This window comes from Scyliorhinus torazame, chromosome 1, assembly GCF_047496885.1.
Source record: "Scyliorhinus torazame isolate Kashiwa2021f chromosome 1, sScyTor2.1, whole genome shotgun sequence".
In the NCBI taxonomy this organism is placed as follows: domain Eukaryota; kingdom Metazoa; phylum Chordata; class Chondrichthyes; order Carcharhiniformes; family Scyliorhinidae; genus Scyliorhinus; species Scyliorhinus torazame.
The window spans coordinates 31,482,997-31,508,354 of NC_092707.1; the positions used below are offsets into that span (position 1 = coordinate 31,482,997).

A 25,358-nucleotide genomic window follows, 5' to 3' on the forward strand; every position below is an offset into this window, starting at 1 on the left:
CCCGAACAGGCGCCGGAATGTGGCAACTAGGGGATTTCACCGTAACTTCATTGCAGTGTTAATTTAAGCCTACTTGTGACACTAATGAAGATTATTATTAAATATTTATTTTGTTTTTACCATTTGAAGTTGATGACAGTTCTCTAAGCATTTTCTGCAACTTGTTATAAAATATTTGGTGTGTATTAAATGTATTTAATCTTATCATGGGGTCATGTTTAGTGAACAAGCACAATTTCAATCTTGTCGCCCATCGAGGTGAAGGAGAGCCTGTCACGCGGCCCACTCACTAGCCAACGTTGCCCATCACTGCTGCAGATTCGAACAGAACGGGGAGTTGGAATCTGGTGTAGCTGTATAATATCGCCCTCTAGTGGACACATTTGAGAAGTGATAAACCTCAAAACTGAGAGCAGAACTGAACAATCACCATCAGCATTAGGATGCGTGTTTGCAGTTGCAGACAAAAATATTACCTTACTGTGCAGCAGGAGGTCAGCTGAGGTTCAGTTGGTAAGACTCTGGCCTCTTAAGTCATGAAGGTTGTGGGTTGAAGTGCATTGCAGCACTCCCAGTGCAGTACTGAGGGAGCGCTGCACTGTTGGAGGTCCGACCTTTTGGATGGACCATTAAAATGAGGCCCCGCCTACCTTCTCAGGGATGGCACTAATTTGAAGAGGAGCTGTGGAGTTTTTCCAGGTGTGCTGGTCAATATTTATCCCACAATCACCATGACAATAAGCAGATTATATAGTATGTGGTCATTATCACATTTCGGCCTGTGGGAGCTTGCTGTGAATAAATTGGGTGCTGCATTTTCCACATTACAGTAGCAGCATTACTTACAAAATGCTTTGGGACCAGAGGTTCTGAGTGTTAAATATATGCAAGTCTTTTGTTTTCCTTTGATGAAGACTGTCAGAGGATACAGCAGGATACAGATCGGTTGGAGACTTGGGCGGAGAGATGGCAGATGGAGTTTAATCCAGGCAAATATGAGGTAATGCATTTTGGAAGATCTAATACAAATGGGAAATATACAGTAAATGGCAGAACCCTTAAAAATATTGATAGGTGGAGGGATCTGGGCGTACAGGTCCACAGGTCACTGAATGTGGCAACACAGGTGGAGAAGGTAGTCAAGAAGGCATATGGCACCCTTGTCTTCATCGGTGGTGCATTGAGTTTAAAAATTGGCAAGTCATGTTGCCAATTTTTAGCTTTATAGAGCCTTAATTAGGCCACACTTGGAATATGGTGTTCAATTCTGGTCACCACACTACCAGAAGGATGTGGAGGCTTTGGACAGGGTACAGAAAAGATTTACCAGGATGTTGCCTGGTATGGAGGGCATTAGATATGAGGAGAGATTGGATAAACTTGGTTTGTTCTCATTGGTATGACAGAGGTTGAGGGGAGACCTGATAGAAGTTTACAAGATTATGAGGAGCATAGACAGAGTGGATAGTCAGAAGCTTTTTCCCAGGGCCGAAGAGTCAATTGCTAGGGGTCATAGGTTTAAGGTGCGAGGGGTAAAGTTTAAAGGAGATGTACGAGGCAGGTTTTTTACACATAGGGTAGGGGGAGCCTGGAACCCGCTGCCAGGGGAGGTGGTGGAAGCAGGAACAATAGTGACTTTTTTTTTTGTTAAATATTTTTATTCTCCATTTTCACATTTTCTCCAGAATTTACATCCCACCAACAAGCAGTTAACGGTAACAAATGCAAAGTCACTTTCCTTATCAACAACAACGGTCCCATTCTCCCACCACCCCAAGCAACGACCCACCTGACAATATAAACATCAAATAGAACAAACCCTCCCACGGTGGGTAAAACAAAGGAGAAATAAAAGAGAAAGGAATCACGAATCGCCTATGGTCACCATTGACCTACAGAGTCTACCCCCCCCCCCAACATTCAATGCCATCCAATCCCCGAAAGAGTACCGTAAATGACACCCACGCATTGCAAGCCCCCCCCCCCCTCCCCGGCTCCTCCCCTCCACTTCCTCTTACAAAAATCCTCCCCCCAACCTCTGTTCCTTCCCCCCATCTTTCCACCCCGGCTAGACTCATCGGAACCTATTCTGCCAGGCTCCGATGGCCGCAGCCCCTCCCCCCACTGGCCGGCTTAAACCGGCCAGCGTGAGGCCCCCGCCCGGGTCTCTTTCCCCCTTGCCCGGCCCCAGGAAAACCAAGAAATCCCCTTTAGCACACAAACCCCGCATACACACCCAAGCCCCAAAGAACCTCATTGCAAGTGAAAGTCCCATCTCTTCCCTTGTCCAAGTGCATACAACGTTAGCTCATTTAGCACATACACCAGCTGCAGTGAAAAAAATACAGTTACATGAGGCTACATCGGTGCATGACCACTTCTCAATTCAGTCAGAGTCCTTCTGCCTTCGCAAACTCCTCCGCTGCTTCCGCCGTCCCGAAATAAAAATCCTTGGATTTGTAGGTCACCCTCAACCTAGCTGGGTATACTATGCCGCACTGCACCTTGCTGATGTACAGTGCCTTCTTCACCCGGCTGAAGGCAGCCCGCCTCCTCGCCAGCTCCACCGTAAAGTCCTGGTATACGCGTATACCAGCTCCAACCCACTGCACCACCCGCTTCTGCTTGGCCCAGCTCAGGACCTTCTCCTTCACACTGTACCTACGAAAACACAGAGTCACTACTCTTGGCGGCTCACTCTCCTTTGGTACAAGCCTCCACGACCGATGAGCCCGATCCAGTTCATATCGGGAGGGATCATCCCCCTCCCCCAATAGCTTCGCCAACATCGTGGCAAAATATTCAGTCGGCATCGGGCCTTCCACTCCTTCGGGCTGACCCACAATCCTCAGATTCTGTCGCCTGGATCCGTTTTCCAAGTCCATTTTGGCTCGCAGATCCTTGTTGGTCTCGATCACCTTCCGCATCTCCTTCCCCATCGAGGTAAGTTGATCACCGTGCTACAATAATGTCTCTTCCACTTCCTTCAGCGCCTCGCCTTGCTCCCGCACCTCCGTCACTCCACTCAATACCGCCGCCCTCACCGGGGAAATCGCCTCCTCCACCTGCACTTTCAATACCGCCCCCATCTCCTTCCTCATCACCTCCATGTGTTTTGCGAACTGCCTTTCCAGTTCAACAGCCATCACCTTAGTAATTTCTTCAGCCGTGGGCAATGCGGCCTCCCCTGGTGCCCCAGCCTCCACTTTTCTTGCCGTTCCCGCGGTGACCTTTCCACTCCCCGACGGACTTTCGGCTGCTTTCCTCACGGCCGTTTTTTAATTTGTTTTCGACATCTCCCTTCACTGTGCCTTCTCCCTGCTTTTGCCGCCTCGGTTACCCCTGGGATCGGGTGTTAAACCCCGAAAATGCCGTTCCCGAACGGGAGCCCTCCAATGTGCGGCTGCCTCCCGCCCACCGTCACCGGAAGTCATGATACTGACTTTTAAGGGGCATCTTAACAAATACAAGAATAGGATGGTAATAGAGGAGTATGGTCCCTGGAAGGGTAGGGGGTTTAGTTCAGACGGGCAGCATGGTCGGTGCAGGCTTGGAGGGCCGAAGGGCCTGTTCCTGTGCTGTAATTTTCTTTGTTCTTTTGTTCTCTGTTCTTTGTTTATTTCCTTTGATCTCCTGAAGAGCTCGGGTTATAATATGCAATATGGGGACAGAGAGGAAGGCCCATTCTTTGTTCTGGTTTAATTAATCTCAACAGTACAGTTGGCAACTCTGTTGACTGCCTCCGAGGGAGCTGCAGAAAGTCAGACTGCATTCCCAGTCCTGACCATTAGGTGGCGATTTCCTGCTGCTGCCAATGAACGAGTAGCAACAATCTCATCTCCCCAGTTCAAGTCCCAGACATGAGTCCATAGGCTTCAGTGCAGTACAGAGGGAGTGCCACACGATCGGAGCTGCTATCTTTCAATCGAGATGTTAACTAAAGCCCTCACCCCACCTCATCTGATCCCTGAAGTCCATGCAAAATATTCCACGCCACTATCGTGATGAGCAGAATGGTCTCCCCGATTGCCCAGTTAATATTATTACTCAACCAACATTACTAAAGGCAGATTACCCAGCCATAACCTCAGTGCTGTTTGAGCCATGGGCTGCTGTGTTAATGACTACACGGTGGCACAGTGGTTAGCACTGCTGCCTCACAGCACCAGGGACCCGGGTTCAATTCCGACCTTCGACAAAAAAGGTAACAGCCCCTGAGGGGGTGAATGGGAAGGAGTGTGGCTGATTCCAGGGGGTGAGTGGGAAGGAGTGTGGCTGATTCCAGGGGGTGAGCGGGAAGGAGTGTGGCTGATTCCAGGGGGTGAGCGGGAAGGAGTGTGGCTGATTCCAGGGAGTGAGCAGGAAGGAGTGTGGCTGATTCCAGGTTCGTATTGATGTTGTTTTGGAAAGAAGCGGAAGGTTGGAAGGAATGGATTTATGTTGTGCTTTCTATGACCACCAGGGCGGGATTCTCCGCAATTGGCGCGATGTCCGCTGACCGGCGCCAAAAACGGCGCGAATCAGTCCGGCATCGCACCGCCCCAAAGGTGTGGAAGTCTCCGCATCTTGAGGGGCCGAGCCCTCACCTTGAGGGGCTAGGCCCGTGCCAGACTGATTTCCGCCCCGCCAGCTGGCGGGAAAGGCCTTTGGTGCTCCGCCAGCTGGCGCGGAAATGACTTTGCCGTGCGGCGCATGCGCGGGAGCGTCAGCGGCCGCTCACGGCATCCCCGCGCATGCGCAGTGGAGGGGGTCTCTTTCGCCTCCGCCATGGTGGAGACCGTGGCGGAGGCGGAAGGAAAAGAGTGCCCCCATGGCACAGGCCCGCCCGCGGATCGGTGGGCCCCGATCGCGGGCCAGACAACCGTGGGGGCACCCCCCGGGGCCAGATCGCCCCGCCCTCCCCCCAGGACCCCGGAGCCTGCCCGCGCCGCCTTGTCCCGCCCGTAAGAGAGGTGGTTTGATTCTCGCCGGCAGGACAGGCATTCCAGCAGCGGGACTTCGGCCCATCGCGGGCCGCAGAATCGCCGGGGGGGGGGGGTGGGGGTGGGCCGCCAACCGGCGCGGCGCGATTCCCACCCCCGCCGAATATCTGGTGCCGGAGAATTCGGCAACCGGCAGGGGCGGGATTCACGCCAGCCCCCGGCGATTCTCCGACCCGGCGGGGGGTCAAAGAATCCCGCCCCAGATTTCTCAAAGCACATGATGCACTTGTTGAAGTGACTTTTGGCAATGCAGCCAATTTGCACACAGCAAGATAGCAATGGGATAGTGACCAGATCATCCGCTTTTGGGATGTCGATTGAAGGATAGATTTTGGCCGGGACATTAGGAATAACTTCCTCGCTCTCCTACGGAATAGTGCCACAGGGACTTTCGCATTCAGCCGAGCTGGGTGTGGTGTCCATTTAACTGACAACTGCATTAAATCTTGCAAAGCCACAGGCCATGCAGCACTCAGACGGCCTGTCGCAAACATGTCTACTTTTCCACTGAAATTCTCCTTTCACCAAACTGAATGCTGCAAGACCCAAACATTTCTCTACAAACCCCCCCCCCCCCCCCCCCCCCCCCCACCCCTGACCTCCTGCAGTCCCTCTAATCCTCAGCCTCGTTCTTGAACAAGTGATCACCTGAGGGCAATTCCTGGGAGCCCCCCCCCCCCCCCCGGGAGCCCCCCCCCCCCACTGTCTGGAGCAGCAGATTGCAGAAATTCCAGCTCTATTTTGGAGGCAGTGTCTGTTTATTGAACTGAGCTTTCCTTCCCCATAAACATATAAATATTTAGAAATGGCTCAGTTTGGACCAAGAGTGTGTGTGTGTGTGTGTGTGGGGGGGGGGGGGGGGGGGGGGGCTGCTGCTGCTGCTTGTATGCAGGAAATGAGATTGTGATTTGGGCAACAAGTTGGTTCGAACAATAAAATAGATGGAGGGGGAGTCTCAGTAACTGGGCCCCTTTTACAGAGAGGGAGCTGTGCAGTCTGTCCCATCCTTAGAGAGATCTCTTCAGCAATGAGTATTTAATTCATTCTAATTTTGTGTAAGGAGGATGACGGGCAGCTGGAATGGATTTTTAGGAAATATACAGACATATTGCTACATCCTATGATTGATGAGGCTGCTCCTGTGGTGAATGCATGAATAAAAACTGGCCAGATTATATTCATTCCTCGAAGGCGTCCACTGTAAAACTGAGCACTCCACCAGGCAGACTGATTGCTCCTGCGATTGTTCAGTCCCTTCTGTCAAGACCTCGCCCTCCCTCTTTTCTCCCCAATTTATTAGAAAATAATTTTTACGGGAAGTGGGCGTTGCTGGTTAGGCCGGCATTTATTGCCCATCCCTGGTGCCCTTCAGAAGATGATGGCGAGCTGCCTTCTTGAACCGCTGCAGTCCCTGAGGTGTAGGGACATCCACTGTGCTGTTAGGGATGGAGTTCCAGGATGTTGAGCCAGCGACAGCGAAGGAACGGCGATATATTTCCAAGGCGGGATGGCGAGTGACTTGGAGGGGAACCTCCATGTGGTGGGATTCCCAGGTATCTGCTGCTCTTGTCCTTCTAGAAGGTAGTGGTCATGGGTTAGGAAGGTGCTGCCGAAGGAACCTTGGCAAGTTCTTGTAGATGGTGCACACGGCTGCCAATGTTCACCGGCGGTGGAGGGATCGAGTGCTTGCGGAAGGGGGAGCAATCAAGCAGGCTGCTTTGTCCTGGATGGTGTCGAGCTCCTTGATGATACATTCGGTCAAATGCTACCTTGATGTCAAGGGCAGTCACCCTCACCTCACCACTGGCATGTTTTGTCTATGTGTGAAATTACATGGGGTTATCACAATGCTGGCTGATCACCCTCTCCATTCATATCAGTTTTGGGTTTGCCGGATGGTATTTGAAGCCAGGTCCCTCCCTGCCATTAACCCTCCCCATTTATGTAGGCCAAGGATTGGCCCCAATGCACCCTGGGGCTTGCCTGTGCTGTTCTGTGGTCAACAAGTCCTGGACTGGGCAGAGGCAAGGCCCGAGCCACAGGATCCACACCGCTCTCAGTGAAGGCTGCATTGAGATGATTACATCGCTCAGACAAAAGCCTACCTCAGGCTGAATAACCTGGTTCTGCTGCCAAAGCTCTCACACAGGAGGATTGGCTGCTCAGGTGAGGCACTAGGGGGCAGCAAACAGCAATGGAACTCGGATCCACAATTGAAAACTGACCTTGTAAAATGTAAATGTCACTCCCAGTCCCAGAGGACCATAACGGCGCCCAAATCTACCATTGAATCCCGGGAAAACCGTAGCATCTGCTGTGCTACCAGTGATGTAAAATGGAACTGGCATCTGTTCTTGAGAGAGAAAAATACTCCTGACCACATACTCACACCCCGCCTTGCAGAATTCTCAATGGGTGGGCCACAGGCACATCCGCTGTTACCAAGTGGAATTTATATGGAGGAGAAATGCACTGGCCCTTGGATAGAGCCCCCTACTTAAGCCCATGCTTCCACCCATCACCCAGTAACCCCACCCAATCTTTTTGACACTAAGGGGCAATTTAGCACGGCCAATCCACCTAACCTGCACATCTTTGGACTGTGGGTGGAAACCGGAGCACCCGGAGGAAACCCACGCAGACACGGGGAGAACGTGCAGACTCCGCACAGACAGTGACCCGAGGCCTAAATTGAACGCAGGATCCTGGAGCTGTGAGGCAGCAGTGCTAACCACTGTGCCACTGTGCTGCCCTGTGGTTCTATGGCTGCATCCCTACCTCTGGGCTCAAGTCATACTTCAGGTCTTGATGGCCATAGAGGATGTGTTCATGAAGTACCAGCCCGTACCCGCCTTCCCTCAACAGGCGCCGGAATGTGGCGACTAGGGGCTTTTCACAGTAACTTCATTTGAAGCCTACTTATGACAATAAGCGACTTTCATTTCATTTCATTTCAAGCGCAAAACAGTTTGATTATCAGCCTGTAAATTCCTCCAATATGCCTGATAGCTGGCAGTAAGTGCAACATGGGTTTCCCCATCAGCCATAGTGCAGAAAGCAACAGCAAACAACTGCGGTTCTTTGCCAAACATAATCGTGGACTAATCCAATGGTGGGCCATGGTTGGCAATTCCCTCTTCGAACGAGCCGGGAGGATGATGAAGCAGGTGTGAAGGATGCCGAGATGAGTTTAGAACATTCAATTCCATTCTTTATATATTCTTGTAGAAAAAGATTCATGCAGCTCACAGTTAACTGGGGCATCCAAAGTTGTACAGGTTAGGTGGATTGGCCACGTTAAATTGCCCCTTAGTGTCCAAAGATGTGCAGGTTAGGTGGGGTTATGGGGACAGGGCCGGGGAGTGGACCTAGGTAAGGTACTCTTTCAGAGGGTCGGTCCGTCTCGATGGGCCCACTGGCCTCCTCCTGCACTGTTATAGTTCTATAGTTCTGTACTGCCTGTAGAGGTGGTTACTGCACAAAAGCAGGTCGGTACAGAAAATGCTGCTTGCAGTATTACAGCTTCTATTACAGTTTCTTGTGGTGCTGGGTGTAACATACTGCTGGCCGAACCCTGGCAGACCGAGACAGTATTAATCTGCCTCGGATATTTCTGCAGAGAACCCCATTCTCCTTTTTTATTGGAGTTTTCAAGTTTTGTTTACAGCAGCCGCGTCGCATCAAAACTGAAGGGAGAGAGAAAAAAGCCACAGGTATCAACGCAAAACTGGTACAGCACTTAACAGAGGCCATTGCAAACATAGGAAGAAGACCGGATGAGCTAGTCATCCCAAAGTCACTGCTCACCCAGGTACCAGACCCAAATGTCATGATATTCAAACACACACATCATGCTAGACAGACCAACAGACAAATCAGAACACATAACACGACAGCCAATCACAGACAAGGACAGAGACAGTATAAGAGAAGAAACACGACACCTGGTGGCCAGTAGATCTGGAGACCAGGACAAGGACAGGACCTGATTAACATCACACACAGGGAGTCACCACGTGCAGAGTATCAAGACAGAACTGTAAATAGCAAGTTGAAATAAAACCACGTTGTACCAAATACAACCGTGTTGGTTCATCTGTACATCAGAACACCCAACACCACATGGTACAGGAGTGGATCGATACCTGCCGGCAAACCTGCCATCCTGAGATATGGACATCACCAACAAACCGCAGCCGTTGCAAGTCGCTGGGAACCTTGGCACCAATTGGAAGCTTTTCAAGCAGCGATTTGAACTGTACATGCGAGCCAACGAGAAACAGAGTGCCTCGGACGAAACAAAGATTGCGATGCTCCTCACCACCGCAGGTCAGCACACCATCGATGTATTCAACTCACTGGTGTTCGCGGAAGGCGAGAACCAATCCAAGTATGACACGGTCCTCCTCAAGCTAGACCAGCACTTTAACGTTGAAGTGAATGAAAGTTTTGAGAGGTATATCTTTCAGCAACGCCTGCAAGGTAAGGTTGAGCTCTTTCAACCGTTTCTGACGCACCTCCGCATACTCGCGCAGTCCTGCGGTTACGGCAACACCTCAGAGTCCATGATCTGGGACCAGATTGTTTTTGGCGTTGCCTCCAGTGGCCTACGCCAGCAGCTTCTTAAAATTAAAGGCCTGACCTTAGCGTCTGCGGTGGAAGCTTGTGTCCTCCATGAAAATGCAACCAGCCGTTTTGCCCAATTTCAGGCGACCGAGTCGGCACGGAGGGGGTCCCTAGCCGTCGAATCGGCAAGCCAGGCTGCCCACGAGGCCGAACGCATCCAGGCAATTGATTATCTCCCGGCCCGCGGCCCGGACGCTTTTCCCGCGCTTTTCGCGGTCTCCCGCGCGCCAAAACCAACGGCAACATCGAGGGACGCACTGCGCAGGCGCGCCCGCTGCAAGTCTGAACTGCGCATGCGCAGTGGCGTAACAAACGCCGTGACGTCATGACGTGCGGCAACTGTGGAGCTGTACATTTAAAAGGCCAATGTCCTGCTAAAAACCGACAATGCCTACGATGTGGCAAGATGGGCCACTACGCTGCCTACTGTCGAGCGGTTCAACCGATGGATCCTACACATCTCCGACAACCTCGCAGACATGTCAGGACCGTCCAGCCCGTACATCAGGACATCCAGCCAAATGACACAGATGACCAAGATGCCTTCCGGGTTTCAGTCATTGATGTGAACAGGGTCAACACCATCAATCCAGCTGATGAATGGAGTGCCACCCTGACGGTCAACCCAAATTCGTCGCACACCTACTAGATTGGACTTATGAGACTGTTCACACGTTAAAGTTTAGAAACTATTGTATTGTAACATGTTACTGTTTTATCATTCCAGATCTCGTTTGACCGGACCACACTTCAAAGTTTTTTCTTCTTGTTTTGTTATGGTACAACCTCGTTAGCATGACACACCCGACATCGCCCCATGTATATAGTTATGCCACATGTACCTGCTGTAAATATCACGCACACACACTTTTAGCTGCACTCAGGACACATTCATATTTAAAACCACGTAGGCACATAATCTTGTAAAAAAGGGGGGGATGTCATGATATTCAAACACACACATCATGCTAGACAGACCAACAGACAAATCAGCACACATAACATGACAGCCAATCACAGACAAGGACAGAGACAGTATAAGAGAAGAAACACGACACCTGGTGGCCAGTAGATCTGGAGACCAGGACAAGGACAGGACCTGTTTTAACATCACACACAGGGAGTCACCACGTGCAGAGTATCAAGACAGAACTGTAAATAACAAGTTGAAATAAAACAGCGTTGTACCAAATACAACCGTGTTGGTTCATCTGTACATCAGAACACCCAACACTACACCAACCACACCGGGATCACCCTGCGGGCACCCTGAGAGACAGAGAGCACTCCCATTCTTTGGGGACAACAGGATACCGACCATGGCTTTGGGTCTGGCCTAGCCCCGCACTGTCACAAAAGACTCAGGAGAACCTAACCCCAGGAACTTCCACAAAACTCCAACCCTTACACACCACCAAGGTTACACCAATCCAGTCCTAATCTGGGCAAGGAACTCCTCCCACCCAACAACAAGGGACATACAAATTGGCCCTGGCCAATGAGGAACCAGCACTGGGGAAGAAGAAATATTAAGACACCTATATTATTTCTTATGTCCAAATAATGCTCGTAGTCTTCCAGTTGAAGCAAATGCTTTATTAAGTAAGTTTGTTCTCTCTCCAGAGCTTAAACTAGACGTTAAATTAACATGATTAATTTTGTAAGGGCCACGAAGAATCCAGCACGAGTTTTAAGGATATAAAATAATAACGTTTATTTACTATAACAACATATACATAACAGTAGCAGTAACTTCCCTTGCTACCTTCTCCTTCCTGCTGGTTCCTGAACTGGCCAGCTTATTTATACTAGGAGTTTCTCCGCCCCCCTCATTGGGGAAGTTCATATTCCCCTAGGATTGTGGGATAGTCATTAGTCCCCAGCCAATCGTAAGTAGGCAGGTTATAACATCCCTCCCCCCCCAAAGTCCAAGGAATCCACTGAAGACCCTGGCGAAGGAAGGCGTCGAACTCGTTTGGCCGCAGGCCGGACGCCATTTGCACGCGGCGCTGGATCAGGCGGCGTATAACGAGACGGAGACCGGCGCTTCCGTGATGAACGGCGCGGTTGTACATCCACGGCCTGTGGACCCGAGGATTCCCCCTCTGATGCATCCCGTGTCTCCACCCCGGAGTCAGAGTCTGCTGCCTCCGTCATGTCAGCGTCTCTATCTCCATTCAGTCCCGTAACGACCTGCGCAGGCTTCGAGTGAGGCACCAGTGGAAGATTTTGAGGACTACCTTCCCTTGTCTCTGGTCTTTGTGGCTGTTGAAATGAGCTCCGGGGGCGGGGAATCTTTTGAGGGGATGATCTTCTGGACCGGACGTGGTCTACATGTTTTCGCTGGAGACGACCCTGGGCTTGCACTTGGTAAGATATAGGGCCCGTTTGGCGAAAGATTACACCAGGAACCCATTGGGCACCACCAGCAAAATTCCGAACGAACACTGGGTCACCGGGCGCAAACTGCCGAATCGGACGATGCCGAGACAATCCCTGTCCCTGCCGTTCTTGTGTGCGGCGTACTTTTGCGCCAATGTCCGGGAAGACCATACTAAGGCGGGTGCGAAGTCTTCGGCCCTTTAGGAGTTCTGCGGGAGCTACCCCAGTCACTGCATGGGGGGTGGTCCTGTACGTAAACAAAAAGCGAGCCAGTCTCGTGTCCATTGATCCGGAAGATTGCTTCTTTAGGCCTCTTTTGAATGTTTGCACTGCACGCTCTGCCAACCCATTTGAAGCATAAGGGGCAGTGCGGATATGGCGGATGCCGTTCATCTTTGTAAACCTAGCAAACTCCTCACTCGTGAATGGAGTGCCATTATCCGTGACCAGCACCTCGGGGAGGCCATGCGTACTAAATGATAAACGCATTTTTTCAATTGTTGCGCAGGACGTTGTCCCCTGCATCTTATGCACCTCCAGCCATTTGGACTGGGCGTCAATTAGTAGAAGGAACATGGATCCCTGAAAAGGGCCTGCGAAATCTGCATGCAAGCGTGCCCAAGGCCGCCCTGGCCATTCCCAGTGATGTAGGGGCGCGGCCGGCGGAAGCTTCTGATGCTCCTGGCAAATGGAGCAGTTTTGGGCCACCTTCTCAATGTCGGTGTCGAGGCCTGGCCACCAGACATAACTCCGGGCCAACATTTTCATCTTGGTCACGCCCGGATGCCCATTGTGCAAGTCTGATAATATCAGCTCCTGGCCTTTTTCCGGGACAATCACACGCGTCTCCCACAAGAGGATGCCGTCTTCCACGCTGAACTCTGACAGCTTGGAGGAAAATGCCCGCAACTCGCCTGGGAGCTGTCTATGCTGCCCACCATACAGGACTATGTGCCGAACCTTTGACAAGACTGGCTCCGTCTGGGTCCACTCACGGATCTGTGATGCCATGACAGGCAAGGTGTCCATAAAATTTAGGGTTGCAACCACCTCACCGGTCGTGGGGGTCGACATGGGGCCGGTCGATAAAGGCAATCGGCTCAGTGCGTCGGCATTTGCTATCTGCGTACCTGGTTTGTGCTCCAGAGAATACTCATATGCAGCAAGGGCCACGAAGAATCCAGCACGAGTTTTAAGGATACAAAATAATAACGTTTATTTACTATAACAATATATACATAACAGTAGCAGTAACTTCCCTTGCTACCTTCTCCTTCCTGCTGGTTCCTGAACTGGCCAGCTTATTTATACTAGGAGTTTCTCCGCCCCCCTCATTGGGGAAGTTCATACTCCCCTAGGATTGTGGGATAGTCATTAGTCCCCAGCCAATCGTAAGTAGGCAGGTTATAACAATTGATTAAGATGTACTTATGATTATTTACACCTGTGCTGAGCTATCTGCCTGTGTCTGGTCACTGTCATTATATACACATCAGTCACTAGTTACTGTCCCTGTGAAGAGATTGATCCTGGCTTCTGTCTATTTATTTATACATCTCTAGTGCTCCCTCTAGTGATTTCTTAGTTGTAGTGCAATTACATTAACCCCTTGTGTACCTACAGGTATGCAGATCACGACAACACCCATATCAAGGGCGGACCTGGGAGGGAGGGCCAGTCCCACCCCCCCCTCCCGACATCCAAGTGCTGTCTGCCTGGGCCTAAAAATAAAAAGCACGGATGCTCTGAATCGGAATTAAAAGAAAAAACAGTAGAAAAATAAACTGGTTAGCTCTAAGTAGGGAGGGGGGGGGGGCTTTGCTCAATCGTAGTGAGGAAAATCTAACCCTCCCAACTCTCCCCTCCACTACACACCCTGCTCCAGTTCCGCTCTCCTTCCTTCCAGGGGAATCAACACCAAAAAGAGTGCCCTCCTGTGGTAGTCCCCACTGTTGTATACATCACATACGAGGTGTAATACGGTAAGGCTCCTGCACTACAGATACGGGGGTAGATCCCTGCCTGCTGGCTCCACCCAGTAGGCGGAGTATAAATGTGTGTGCTCACCGAGCTGCAGCCATTTCGGCAGCAGCCGCAGGAGGCCCCACATCTCTGCTTAATAAAGCCTCGATGACACTCTACTCTCGTCTCATCATAATTGATAGTGCATCAATTTATTAAGCAGAGATGTGCAGCCTCCTGCAGCGTACTTCCTTAACGTGGTCGACGAATACTCCAGATTCCCCTTCGCCATCCCATACCCCGATATGACGTCTGCCACCGTCGTCAAAGCCCTCAACACCATCTTCGCCCTGTTCGGTTTCCCCGCCTACATCCACAGCGACCGGGGATCCTCCTTTATGAGTGTTGAGCTGCGCCAGTACCTGCTCAACAGGGGCACCGCCTCGAGCAGGATGACCAGCTACAACCCCCGGGAAAACGGGCAGGTGGAGCGTGAGAATGGGATGGTCTGGCAGGCCGTCCTCCTGGCCCTACGGTCCAAAAATCTCCCGGTCCCCCGCTGGCAGGAGGTCCTCCCCGACGCCCTTCACGCCATCCAATCGCTACTTTGCACGGCGACTAATGCAACCCCCCATCAATGTCTCCTTGCCTTGCCCAGGAAGTCCACCTCCGGGGTTTCGCTCCCAACGTGGCTGGCAGCTCCAGGACCCATCCTTCTCCGCAAGCACGTGCGGCTCCACAAGGCAGTCCCGTTGGTTGAGAGGGTACAGCTACTCCATGCAAACCCGCAGTACGCCTACATGGCGCAACCCCGACGGCTGCCAAGACACAGTCTCCCTCAGGGACCTGGCACCAGCTGGGTCTCCCCCCCCCCCCCGCCCCGCCCCGGCGCCACCCTCCCTTCCCCCAGCGCACCCCACCGCAGCCAAAGCTCCAGGACGATCCGTCCTCCCCTTGGTCCCACCCGGGGATGAAGATGAGGTCTACACACTCCCGGAGTCACCGGCGACCAAGCCAACGCCTGCATCGCCACCGGGACTGCGGCACTCACAACGGAGGATCAAGGCACCCGATCCGCTGAATTTGTGAACTTTCCCCAAAATGTTAACCTTAAAATGTATGTAAATAGTTTTCCACCACCCCCGCTGGACTCCTTTTTTAACAGGGGGTGAATGTGGTAGTCACCACTGTTGTATATATCACATACGAGGTGTAATACGGTACGGCTCCTGTACTACAGGTACGGGGGTAGATCCCTGCCTGCTGCCTCCGCCCAGTAGGCGGAGTATAAATGTGTGTGCTCACCGAGCTGCAGCCATTTCGGCAGCAGCTGCAGGAGGCAACACATCTCTGCTTAATAAAGCATCAATTACTCTCTATTCTCGTCTCGTCGTAATTGATAGTGCATCACCTCCCCCACAAGGACTGTCAGGCAATGTAATACCCAAATTTATTTAGGATAAAGAATAAAGGCTGTGCACAAATCCTATATTCGACATTCGGCTAAACACGATATGAACTTGTCAAATCAGAATAATCACAGAATCATACAATCCCTACAGTGTACAAGGAGTCCATTCAGCCCATCGAGTCTACACTGATCCTCTGAAAGAGCACCTCAGCTAGGCCCACTCCCCCCACCCTATCCCTGATGCCCCCTAACTCCACCTAACCTTTGGACACTAGGGGCAATTTAGTGTGGCCAATCCTAACCTGCACATCTTTGGACTGTGGGAGGAAACCGGAGCACCCGGAGGAAACCCACGCAGACACGGGGAGGATGTGGAGACTCCACACAGACAGTCATCCGAGGCCGGAAGTGAACCCGGTCTCTGGAGCTGTGAGGCAGCAGTGCCAACCACTGTGCTACCGTGCCGCCCCATCAATCAGGGGTACACACCCATCACACCCACATTATTTACTTCCCGGCAAAGAGAAAAAATGGCAACATCAAGCAGACAACAACATGATAAACAGGGATAAAAGTCCAGGGTAAGAAAGGAGATGCAGAAATTCAAGGCAGCCCTCAGGACAAAGACATCTTCACTGGAGCACGAAGAAAGACAGAATCCAGGATGAGGCAAAATCAAGATCAACAAGCACACATTAGGATCTCTCAAGGATTTGATGATCGAAGCACGAGACAGTGGCTGGGATGTACAGCATAACATAAGAACATAAGAACTAGGAGCAGGAGTAGGCCATCTGGCCCCTCGAGCCTGCTCCACCATTCAATGAGATCATGGCTGATCTTTTGTGGACTCAGCTCCACTCTCCGGCCCGTACACCATATCCCCGAATCCCTTTATTCTTCAAAAAAATACCTATCTTTATCTTAAAAACATTTAATGAAGGAGCCTCAACTGCTTCACTGGGCAAGGAATTCCATAGATTCACAACCCTTTGGGTGAAGACATTCCTCCTAAACTCAGTCCTAAATCTACCTCCCCTTATTTTGAGGGTATACCCCCTAGTTCTGCTTTCACCCGCCAGTAGAAACAACCTGCCCGCATCTATCCTATTTATTCCCTTCATAATTTTATATGTTTCTATAAGATCCCCCCTCATCCTTCTAAATTCCAATGAGTACAGTCCCAGTCTACTCAACCTCTCCTCGTAATCCAACCACTTCAGCTCTGGGATTAACCTTGTGAATCTCCTCTGCACACCGTCCAGTGCCAGTACCTCCTTTCTCAGGTAAGGAGACCAAAACTGAACACAATACTCCAGGTGTGGCCTCACTAACACCTTATACAATTGCAGCATAACCTCCCTAGTCTTAAACTCCATCCCTCCAGCAATGAAGGACAAAATTCCACTTGCCTTCTTAATCACCTGTTGCACCTGTAAACCAACTTTCTGCGACTCATGCACTAGCACACCCAGGTCTCTCTGCACAGCAGCATGTTTTAATATTTTATCATTTAAATAATAATCCCTTTTGCTGTTATTCCTACCAAAATGGATAACCTCACATTTGTCAACATTGTATTCCATCTGCCAGACCTTAGCCCATTCACTTAACCTATCCAAATCCCTCTGCAGACTTCTGGTATCCTCTGCATTTTTGCTTTACCACTCATCTTAGTGTCGTGTGCAAACTTGTACACATTGCCCTTGGTCCCCAACTCCAAATCATCCATGTAAATTGTGAACAATTGTGGGCCCAACACTGATCCCTGAGGGACACCACTAGCTACTGATTGCAAACCAGAGAAACACCCATTAATCCCCACTCTTTGCTTTCTATTAATTAACCAATCCTCTATACATGCTACTACTTTGCCTTTAAAGCCATGCATCTTTATCTTATGCAGCAACCTTTTATGTGGCACCTTGTCAAAGGCTTTCTGGAAATCCAGATATACTACATCCATTGGCTTTCCGTTATCTACCGCACTGGTAATGTCCTCAAAAAATTCCACTAAATTAGTTAGGCACGACCTGCCCTTTATGAACCCATGCTGCGTCTGCCCAATGGGACAATTTCCATCCAGATTCCTCGCTATTTCTTCCTTGATGATAGATTCCAGCATCTTCCCTATTACCGAAGTTAAGCTCACTGGCCTATAATTACCCGCTTTCTGCCTATCTCCTTTTTTAAACAGTGGTGTCACGTTTGCTAATTTCCAATCCGCTGGGACCAACCCAGAGTCCAGTAAATTTTGGTAAATTATCACTAGTGCATTTGCAATTTCCCTAGCCATCTCTTTTAGCACTCTGGGATGCATTCCATCAGGGCCAGGAGACTTGTCTACCTTTAGCCCCATTAGCTTGCCCATCACTACCTCCTTGGTGATAACAATCCTCCCAAGGTCCTCACAAGTCATAGCCTCATTTCTATCAGTCACTGGCATGTTATTTGTGTCTTCCACTGTGATGACCGACCCAAAAAACCTGTTCAGTTCCTCAGCCATTTCCTCATCTCCCATTATTAAATCTCCCTTCTCATCCTCTAAAGGAACAATATTTACCTTAGCCACTCTTTTTTGTTTTATGTATTTGTAGAAACCTTTACTATCTATTTTTATATTCTGAGCAAGTTTACTCTCATAATCTATATTACTCTTCTTAAAAGCTTTTTTAGTAGCTTTCTGTTGCTCACTAAAGATTTCCCAGTCCTCTAGTCTCCCACTAATCTTTGCCACTTTGTATGCTTTTTCCTTCAATTTGATACTCTCCCTTATTTCCTTAGATATCCACGGTCGATTTCCCCTCTTTCTACCGTCCTTCCTTTTTGTTGGTACAAACCTTTGCTGAGCACTGTGGAAAATCGCTTGGAATGTTCTCCACTGTTCCTCAACTGTTTCACCATAAAGTCTTTGCTCCCAGTCTACCTCAGTTAGCTCTTCTCTCATCCCATTGTAATCTCCTTTTTTTAAGCACAAAACACTAGTATTTGATTTTACCTTCTGACCCTCCATCTGTATTTTAAATTCCACCATATTGTGATCACTCCTTCCGAGAGAATCCCTAACTATGAGATCATTAATCAATCCTGTCTCATTACACAGGACCAGATCTAGGACCGCTTGTTCCCTCGTAGGTTCCATTACATACTGTTATAGGGAACTATCGCGGATACATTCTATAAACTCCTCCTCAAGGCTGCCTTGACTGACCTGGTTAAACCAATCGACATGTAGATTAGAATCCCCCATGATAACTGTTGTACCATTTCTACATGCATCAGTTATTTCTTTGTTTATTGCCTGCCCCACCATAATGTTACTATTTGGTGGCCTATAGACTACTCCTATCAGTGACTTTTTCGCCTTACTATTCCTGATTTCCACCCAAATGGATTCAACCTTATCCTCCATAGCACCGATGTCATCCCTTACTATTGCCCAGATGTCATCCTTAAATAACAGAGTTCACCACCTCCCTTACCATCCACTCTGTCCTTCCGAATAGTTTGATACCCTCGGATATTTAACTCCCAGTCATGACCATCCTTTAACCATGTTTCAGTAATGGCCACTAAATCATCGTCATTCAAGATGATTTGCGCCATCAACTCATTTACCTTATTCCGAATACTACGAACATTCAGGTAAAGTACACTTATGTTGGCTTTTATACCTCTGTTTTGAATCTTAACACCTCGATCAGTAACCTCTCCTAAGTTATATTTCCTTTTAACTTTTCTCCTAATTTTCCTTGTCGTTGAACCCATATCTTCATCTAACAACCTGCCGCGTTGCTTACCATTTATGTTTTTACTTCCCGTTTTATTCCTTCTAGTTTTACTGGACCTATTCACTGAGCTCCCCTCAGTCACTGTACCTTGTACTGTCACCCTTTTTGATTTTTGACTATGGCTTCTCTACCCTACACTTTCCCCCTTACTGCCTTTTGTTTCTGTCCCTGTTTTACTACTTTCCGACTTCCTGCATCGGTTCCCATCCCCCTGCCGCATTAGTTTAAACCCTCCCCAACAACTCTAGCAAACACCCCCCTAGGACATCGGTTCCAGTCCTGCCCAGGGGCAGACCATCCGGTTTGTACTGATCCCACTTCCCCCAGAACCAGTTCCAATGCCCCAGGAATTTGAATCCCTCCATCTTGCACCATCTCTCGAGCCACACATTCATCCTCTCTATCCAGACATTCCTTCTCTGACTAGCTCGTGGCACAGGTAGCAATCCTGAGATTACTACCTTTGAGGTCCTACTTTTTAGTCTTGCATTAGATCCCGCCAGGCACTGCGAGCCGGGTAGATCCCTGGAGCGGGGTTTCCCGGCTTCATATCGGTCACGCTGCGCCACGGCGAGCTGCTTTTCGGGCACAACGTGGCTGTTCGATCAAGCCCTACATTCCTGGGCCCTGGGGAGTTTCTCCCGGGGCTACTCCACACTTGGAATTATTTTCAGCACTGGGGAGCTGAACACACTGGTCAGACCGTCTCCTTAGGGATCGGGCTACCATTTTGAAAGGGTGCACTGATCTCTAATTGATCTTGAGAGTCCCCTACACCCTCACACATGGGCAGTCGCTACCTTTCCTCCACACCCCACACCTCCCCAGGTGATGACAAGTCGCTATGGAGTAGCTGAGGCCTTCCTCAGGCCTTCCCAACCCCCCTTTTGGACCCCCCCTTTCAGGACCCCCACTTTTCACCCCCACATATCTTCCAGAGGCCCCTTCATATCCTCCCTGCATCCCGCAAACCCTTCATACCCCACTCCACCCTTTCATGGGCACGGCCCCCCTAAGGCCCTGGTCCATGGCAGTGTCACCCTGGCACCTGGGCACCCTGACTGCCACACTGGCAGTGCTACTGCCAGCTTTGCAGTGGCACGGGCACCTTTGCCATGCCATGGGAGCAGTGCCAAGGTGCCTGCGTTCAAGGAGGAGAGTCAGGGGGCCACCCTGCCCTGTCCCCAACCGCCCAGGGCAGATCGCCAGGGTGCTGTTCTGCTTGGTCCATGTTAGTGTGGGCCAGTACTGAACAACGCCGGCTGGGGACTTCCTGGGAAGGCGGTAGATCCCGAGTAATCTTGCCTAAGTGGGTTTAAATCCTACTTAGGCGCGCAAGGCTTCTGATCATGATATCTCACGGGATCTGGTTAGAAGCCACGAGACATACTGGCTATCGCGAAGCCTGCGGGAGGCCTCTCTCGGGATCTACCGGTCGCATCGCACTCCTGCTCGGGCAGAACATGGCTGGTAGATCACACCCTTCATCTCTTCAACTCCTCATCATAGCTCACCGATATTGTGAAGGGCTGGTGATGTCATGTTTTTGAAGTGCCGTGGTCCGTGGACACGCAGGGCAGCCAATCTGTACACAGCAAGATCCCATAAACAGCGAATGGAGGAATAATGTAATCGGGATGCCGGTTAAGGGAAGAGCATCGGCCAAGATCCGAGGGGAATAAAAGTTAACAAAAACAATTCCTATTTCCCTAATTATCATGTCCAGTTTTATTTACTGTACTTTTTAGTACCGTAATTGTAATGACGAATGCCTCCATGTGGTGAGACTTAGTGAATGGGTCTATGTTGTCAACGAGAGTTTGGATGGACCGCTTGTTTGTCAGAAATGCACGTCGAGGAAACCCAGGCGCACACTCCACAACTTTCTATCCGCGTAAAGAATCGGCTCCTCCCTGCCCACATGAAATTGTAGAAGTTTACACATACTTTGCCTTGATACAAAGACTCTGCCTAGCGGGCGATCCACTATGCGAGGAGATGGTTCATTGATCAGCGTGGGAAAATTAATTGGCGGGATGTTTTTGTGAGAGGCCATGGTGAGCTTATTGTGGTAGTCGTGTTCACAGCAGCATTTCCCCTCACAAATTACATGAAACCCTATTTCCACGGGCCCAGGTGGCAGCGGCCTAAACCCAGGAATAATTCCCACACCATCCAGTTAATCTCATTCCCAGAGACAAGTATTTGTGAAATGCCAATGATTGCACTGGTTTTCCACATTGAAACATTTCAAAGTCACCATGGCGGAAGTTTTCACTGACATCCCTGACATCCCATTGTCAGAGTCAGATAATTGTAACCACTCGGTTCAGGCTGTTATTTTTCCTGACAACTTGCCTTTCTGTTTCTAGAATTTCTACTGTGTAACGTTTACCCTGAACTCTCCCACAAGCTCCAGTCCTTGACGGATCAGAACCTCTGACCTCTGTCCACTGCCGTTACTTCACAAACCTATTTACGTTGCAGTCTGTTTCCCTGATGTGACAAGTCACAGGTTACTGATAGGTTCTTGAACTTACTAAAGCAAAATTGTCGTCGCCAATCAACCTGGTCCGTGGCAGTATTGACCGGAGCGACCACCGCACATCCTTGTGGAGACAAAGTTCCGCCTTCACACTTTAGCACCCCCGTGTTAAATTGGATAGATTTAGCGGTTTCAAATTGGGCATCCGCGAGAATTCCGTCACAGCAGAACTATACTCAACCACAATCAGTAACCTCATGGCCTGGTATATCCCCCACTCTACTATTACCACCAAGCCAGGGAATCAACCCTGGTTCTATGGGGCGTACTGAAGAACTGGCCAGGAAAACCTACAAATGCCATGCCAAGCAAGTGAAGCTACAACACAGGACTACATGCGTGCAAAACAGCAGACGCTGCTTGCTGTAGACACAACCAATGGCTCAGAACTAAGCTCTGAGGTCCTGCCACATTGGTTATGAACGGCGGTAGATAATTCAGCCAGGGGTGCTGAGTGAATGATCCATTTTGGCCTCCCCTAGGGGTCCCCAGCGTCCTATCATGGCACCCACACATTGAGACCAGGGGCGGGATTCCCCGCCCCACCACATTTCTGCCCTGACCCGCCGGCGGGATTCTCCGTTACGCCGGCCAGTCGATGGGGTTTCCCATTGTGGGGCAGCCCCACGCCGTCGGGGAACCCCCGGGCGCCGGCAAAACGGAGAATCCCGCCGGCGGAGAATCCCGCAGCATTAGTCCACACCTCATCAAAGAAAATGGAAACATGCAAAGCTACAGGTCCGAATTCATGTTGAACGTTGAGAAAATGAGGGCAATTTTTCTAAACGGATGTGAATTGGGGCAATGCTGATACCACACCCCTCCTGATTTTTAAATGTCACTGAATTCGCCGAAGCATCCTATTGGTGTAAAACACATTTCCACCGATCCCATGGGTTGTCTGCCTGATCAGTACGGTTAACATTACCCTCAATGGCTCCACTGTCACTCCAGAGCTGCCAATAGAGGGAACCGTTGAGAAGGAATCAATGAAATAAGACAGGCTGTTTAAAATGCCTGCACTTTGCCTTTAAGGGAGTAAAGTTGACCAATGTGGTTCCTTCAACCTTATAAACATTCGGTTCCAAGGAGGGAAGGAGAAGAGGAATTGAGAGGTTATTTTGGTTGGGATGGCCATACTTATGCTGGGTGCCTCGCCCTGTTCTCTCCATTGCCACCATGGGACGTCAGGAAGATTACTTTGATTTCAGCCCATGGAATCTTTTTGATTCATGGCTACAGCAGTGCAACGTAAGCACGTTGATCTTTGTGCCAAAACCAGACAGTGCTGGAAAGTAAAGGATGATTGGATTGAAGTTTGTCAGGATCAGGAAATGGGAACATTCCCCCACCGTACAACATTCCCTAATCAGCAGAGTAATCTGCCTGCAAAATAAATCTCCCTTCACATGCACCAATTGACCCCCCCCCCCCTCCCCCCACCCCTCTTTCCGCATCATGTGATATTTCCCCACACCAACTTTGCTGAGGGTTAGATGTTGTGCAGAGTCAGGGGCAATTTGTGTTGCAGATTAACAGCCAATCAGAACACCATGGGCAACAGCCATAAGTCATCTGACATCAAACTCTTTCGGTCAACTCTGGCAATGTCTCCATGAGTTAACCCAATGAGTCATTGAGTCGCGCAGTGTGAAAGAAATAGTAGAGTGGGGGATATGCCAGGCCATGAGTAACCGACTACCATCAGTTGTCGCTCCTACAATACTGCCAGCACCCAATCTCTGTCTGTGCTGCGTTAGGTGTTCTCAGGCTAAGCCAAGCATTAAAACCTTTGATGTCATGTTTGACCAGGCATCCATTCCATCACACAGACATTCTTCTGTTTTCACCACAGTGACTGCCGCTGACCCTACCTCTGCCTCAACTCGAGACTTAACCACTCCAACTCTAACTTTCTTGGTCTTCAACTTTCATTATGTCAGCTGTTGCTCAGTTGATGGCACTCTTGCTCCTGAATCACAAGGTCGTGGGTTTAAGTCCAACTCGAGGAGTAAAGAACAAAAATTAAGGGCGCGATCGAACCAAATGGAAATTATGTCCCATAGCAGCACTCACAGCACCGAGATTCACAACGCCATCTAACACGGCTCCCGTTAGATCCGGGCCTCAGCGGTGAACGCGTGGTCAAGACCGCACTTAATCCCATTTCCTGAACTGAGGAGCCCGGCTCGTTGAAACACCTCAGTGCAGGGAAAGATCAGGACACCATTTTTAAATGGCGTACTGATCACACGACCCCAGGACCCGACTCCCAAACCCCCAAAGCCCGAAGTCACCTATAGGGGGTCCTCAGCACACCCCCCCGCATCCCACCTCATGTGCACATGGCATCCCCAGGAGCGATCATTGCCGCACAAAAAAATGCCAGCTTGGTACCTTGGCAGTGCTTGGGTGCCACCCTGCCCAGAGAGCAAGCACCTGGGGGCCTCCAATGCCCTGGGAGAACCCCACGAATATCGTTCCGTCTGGTCTCCATTTGTGGAGACCAGCACTGAACGGTCCTTACCCGAGGTCTCCAAAGCAAAGGGGTTAGATCCCAACGCCTTGGTTACCTCAGGGATCTGCATTGTAGAGTAAGACTAGCTGCCTCGCAGATTTTCCAAAAAATGGTCCCACCCACAATGGGCAGGCTTCACTTTGCGATATCTCATGGGATCGCGTTAGATCTCACAAGGCGTGGTAAGCCAGGTAGATCCCAGGAGCGGGCTCTCCCAGCATTTTCCAGCTATGTTGAACCACGGCGCGCTGCTTTTCGGGCGTAGCACGGCCGGTAGATCGTGCCCGAAGATTTACATGCCAATGCAATTCTGAGGGAGTTCTACACTGTTGGAGGCACTGGGCGGGATTCTCCTTGGCTGATGCCGAAATCGGGAAAGGCGATTGGGCGGAGAATAGGTTCCGATGCCAAAATCGCAGCAGGTGTCAATTTGACGCAATGTTCCATCACCTCAACAGCGACGTCAATGAGTTACAGAACGTGCATACAGTAAACACCGTTTGCATGTCATTACCAGTCATGACCCGGTATTCTCCGGGGCCTCCGCGATTCACCGTCTGCAATGGGCCGAGTTCCCGACAGCGCGGTTCACTTGTGCTTTTAAAGATTGTGAAACCGACGTGGTGGCTGCTGACGGAAGGGAGAGGGGGTACGGAATTGGCCAACATCGCCATAGTTTGCTGACAGTTGTGCCACTGGCCGGGAGGTTTCTGCCAGGGCAGGAGGGAATGGCGGAGGGTGGCCAGGAGGTGGGCTCTGGGGTCGGGGTGGACGGGCACGGGGCACCATTGCCACAACCGGCAAGGCTGCCATGCAGTTGCACACACTGCTAACAGCCCACTGTGAACTTAGTGCCACGGGTCATACACGTGTCTCCCCCCAGGGCACACCCTCTAGATGCCCTATGGCCCCGAGCCAGCCCATCAGCTGTATGGGCACAGTGGTTAGCACTGCTGCCTCACAAGGCCAGCGACCCGGGTTCAATTCCGGCCTTGGGTAACTGTAGTCAAGAAGGCATACGGCATGCTTGCCTTCATTGGCCGGGGCATTGAGTATAAGAATTGGCAAGTCGTGTTGCAGCTGTATAGAACCTTAGTTAGGCCACACTTGGAGTATAGTGTTCAATTCTGGTCGCCACACT

At 50.4% G+C, this 25,358-nt stretch overlaps 1 long non-coding RNA gene across 2 annotated transcripts in view; it reads left to right on the forward strand.

The window, feature by feature from the left end:
- The window catches only part of LOC140429365 (uncharacterized), a 75,719-nt gene that overhangs the window by 5,164 nt on the left and 45,197 nt on the right, over window positions 1-25,358 (forward strand). For both annotated transcript variants that reach the window (XR_011949059.1, XR_011949060.1), the window contains exon 2: window positions 915-1,000. This is a non-coding gene — a long non-coding RNA (uncharacterized lncRNA). The remainder of the gene's footprint in view (window positions 1-914; window positions 1,001-25,358) is intronic.